Source organism: Chrysochloris asiatica, unplaced genomic scaffold (assembly GCF_000296735.1).
Source record: "Chrysochloris asiatica unplaced genomic scaffold, ChrAsi1.0 scaffold00001, whole genome shotgun sequence".
Taxonomy (NCBI): Eukaryota; Metazoa; Chordata; class Mammalia; order Afrosoricida; family Chrysochloridae; genus Chrysochloris; species Chrysochloris asiatica.
Window position 1 is genome coordinate 10,166,842 of NW_006408519.1, and position 4,187 is coordinate 10,171,028.

Genomic DNA, 4,187 nt, shown 5'->3' on the forward strand with positions numbered 1-4,187 from the left:
AGAAAACAGTGTAGGCATGCCCTATAGGGTAGCATAGTGCTTACAAGTTGGGCTGCTAACCTCAAGGTCAGCAGGTCATTCTGCAGGAAAAAGATGAGGCTTTCTGCTCCTGTAAAGATGTACAGCCCCAGAAACCCTATGCAGGGTCACTATGAGTTGGAACCCACTCCACAGCATATAACCAACAAAACCTTAACAGAAGCAGATTGCCACATCTTCCTTGAAGAGAGTGACTTGTGTGTTGAAATTGTTGACTTTTTTTTTTTTAAGGTTACACTATAATTTATTGAGAACCTCCCCTCCTAGCACCTCCCAGTCTCTAGGTCACTTTTTCTGCTTGTAGATCTTGTGTGCTAGCCCCAGGTAGATGGCTGGGGGCAGGGGAGCAGCGTACTGCTCATTGAAACTTTTAAGGGTGCTGAAACTGTCTTCCTTGTATGCTGAACACAGTAGGTAGCTCCTCGTACATTGCCTTCACTCAAGCCACCTTCTCGGTTTCCTTCTGCCCGTAATTCTCCTGCAAGACCTGGTGCTGTTCTGGAGAGGCCTGTTGCAGACACTGAACCACCAGCCAGCTGCATTTATTGTCCTGGATGTCAGTGCCAACCTTGCCCATCACACTGGGGTCATCAAAGATGTTAAGGTAATCATCCTGAATCTGAAAGAACTCGCACATCTCCAGCAGGATCTTTTTGGCATTGGCATGCTCCTTCTCCCCATCAATTCCCTCCATATACATTGCACCAGCCACGGGAAGGTAAAAAGAGTAGGAAAGCTGTCTTGTACTTGACAATATATTTATACTTCTTTTCAGTGAATCTGCCAAGACCCACGTTGCCCTGGGGGCAGTGATAAGGTCCCGGAGTTGTCCAATCTCAGTCTGATAGATACTCTGCAAGAAGAGCTCGATCAGATTCAGATAATAGGGCTGCTCCCGGCAGTAGAGCTTCAGCAGGTGGTAGATACATGCTTCCAGCAGCATGGAGTCATTGATGGCATCCAAACCTATGCCTGGCTTCTGATACCAGCAGGGCTGCCCCTGTCAGGTAAGGGATGCATCCATAATGTCGTCTAATACCAGGAAAAAAAGCTTGGAGCAGCTCAACACACCAGCCCACGGTCAGGGCTTGCTGAAGACCATCAACATCCTGCTTCCTTGGCCCCACCAGCTCCTGGAACGCAGCCAGTACCATCAAACCTCGGTTGTACTTGCCCCCAAGGACATTGTACTCTAGGACCTTCCGGAGCCGGACAATAGCGTCCTGTCTCCAAGTGCCCCATCTCATCCTCAGTCAGCACCTTGAGAATCTGGGGAAAGTGCTGGATGAAATCCTGCTTTTCTTGGGCATAAGTATTTGATTTCTGGTTTCCATTCATTTTGTTGGTGGAGCAAAGTGCTCTGTTTCTGGATGCTAGAACTTGCTTGAAACTGTTGACCTTTTGTTTAACAGTTTTTCAAGTGCTACATCACCAGGGCTCCTTGAAGAACCCTATTTCCAACCAGTATAGACAAAGAGTCTTTCATGAATGTGTATGTTAGACATTTCTAGCACTCTAAGATCAATACTGGACTGTGAACCACAAGGCTGGCAGTTCAAACCTACCAGTTGATCCTCAGAAACCCTATACAGGGTCACTATGAGTCAGAATCGACTTGAGCACTTAACAACAACAAATATTACATGTCTAGAATTGGAGGATACTTAAAAAATCTTCTGAGAATTGGGGCACAGTGAGGGCTTGTAATTCTTAAAAGGTTACTGAATTACCCTATTGCCTATCTGTGATCCTATACATTGTCTCCACTACCACACTGCTCTTGGTGTGGTACTGTGGGCTAATGTACTGGACTGAAAAGTCAGTTTGAACCACAAGGTCAGCGGTTCAAGCTCACCAGCCACTCCTTGGAAACCCTATACAGGGTCGCTATGGGTTGGAACTGAGTTGACAGCACTTAAAACAACAACCACAATAACAACAACACTGCTCTGGAAAGGTGGGGCAAGGATAATGGGAGTGGGTGGAGAGAGAGTTTAGAGTACTGGATATTCTCAAACTGTCTTCTATCCGAGTACTAAGCAGACCCAATTCTGCTTAGTTTCCCAGATAGCAGGGCTGTCCGAGGGAAAGGAAAAGCAAAGTACATGATGTTTCTTTAAAGGTGCACATGTGGACCTGAGTTTCCTTTCTTGGCTGGTAGAAGGCGCCTTTATCACGGTACAAAGGAATTTTCTTGATACTGTGGGGATTTATTGGTGCAAATTCTAATGTGCCACGGAGGAACTTTTCCTCTCTACAGAGTCATGCCTGATGGGTGATCAAGCAAATACACAATCGGCTTCTGACCTATGATGTGCAGAACCTGAAAAGTAAGGAGTTTGAAGATTGAAAGGAGAGAGAGCAAGAGTAAAGGAGCAGGGAAAAGGTTTGTTGTTTCTACCACAACCTTGCTCATATTATGCAGGTCACTTTGCTAAAATAAAACAGAAAGCCAAGATAACAGTCCATAATTCACAGATGTTAGCTTTTGGCTGGGAGATGAGAACTACTATTTTACCAGACAGGTAGGTTATGAGGCATCGAAGGAACATTTAAAGAACTGTCTGATTCTCAGAGAATTCTTGGAGGGTCATTCAGTGGATGTTCTGAACATCTGTTTGGGAGCTCTTTAAAAATAAGAGAGATCAATTTTTATCTTCTTTGATATATTTTCATGTAGTTATGTCTACAAAGAGTAGGACATTGTGCTTGGTAAAGTAGAGGGTCAGCAAAAAGTAAGAAGACCCCCAACAAGATAGAATGACACAGTGGCAGCAGAAATGGACTCAAGCGTAACAACACTTGTGAGGATGGTGTAGGACTGGGCAGTGCCTCGTTCTCTTGTACACAGGGTCGCTCTGAGTTGGAACTGACATAATTAACCAGCAACAACATGTCTATAAGTGGAAGAGAGAGCTGGATTTTACTCTAGTATTACAAATCTATGATTACATTCAAGTCATTTAGCTCAAAGAATATATCTAGAATCTATAGCTATATATCAGAGAATATATAAAGAATAATATCTGGCTTTCAGATATTAAGAAGCATTTAGCAGCGTCATATTAGAAAAGCTTTGTTGTTGTCAAGGTGAAATGACATAAAAATGAATATAGTTAGAAAATTAGAGACCTTGGACAAAAGTTTAAGAAAGACTTCCTGAAAGTTTTTATTAACTGAAAAAATTCATGCCTAACTAAATCTTGTCTTGTTCCAGTATAAAGGGGTGCCTTGAGTAATTCTGTATTTACACTACCATATAATGAAAAAAAAATCAGTCCGGGAGAGAGGTATCCTTTTTTGGTGCCTTTGCCTTGCTTTTGTATTGTGGACATGCATCCCTAAATAGATAATTATTCTTCAGGAAACCAGGGTCTCCTGCTGGTATGGTAATTACAATTGCAATGTTTATGGGAATTTTACATTCTGTAATTGTCTATTGCAAATGAGTGCAGAGCAGAACTTTCAAGCAGATAGGAAATTATTATCCATACCTCCTTCTCATATGTACCTTTCTGGCACCGTTCATTAAATAGACACCCACTATGTGTCAAGTATAGTTCTAGGCACTGGAAATATAATGAGAATATGATGGGCAAGGTTCTTGTCATTAAATAATCATTGTCTGACTCCCACTCCCAAGCTCTTCAGAGGCTATCATATTCAGTGCTCATTAAATATGATATAATAGTTCTTTTGTATAAAGCTAGATTATTAACAAAATTATTGTAACACAATACAAAATTTTAAAATTGGGAAGGATCTGTGAAATGTTTGCCTTCAAGGCAAGAATCCATTAAAAAAATTACTGGTAGCTCTAGATTAATCAGATTTTCCAATTTATTCATAATGTGGTAAAATAGAATATACTTTCATAGATCTGCAACAGATCTATGGTAAGGGAGGCATGCAACAAGAAACCAATTTCAAATTTTATTTCTGAATTCTAAACAAGTTTTTTGTCATAACGCTGGAAAACCAGCACCCTGAATTTTTAGAATTATCATTAGGCAGTTCTGGCCTAATTTATGTTAAGAGGTTTTGGCTTGTTTATGTACCCTGGAATTTGCCAAAATTAGTAATGTGATACTCCATATTTAGCAAACCTATAGAGCAATAACTAAGGACGCATGCCTGTTGAGGAGTGC

General features: G+C 41.5%; 1 pseudogene; it reads right to left on the minus strand.

Moving 5' to 3' along the window:
• Window positions 1-324: 324 nt before the first annotated feature.
• On the minus strand, window positions 325-1,407 carry LOC102826784 (annotated as a pseudogene).
• Between the last annotated feature and the right edge of the window lie 2,780 nt (window positions 1,408-4,187).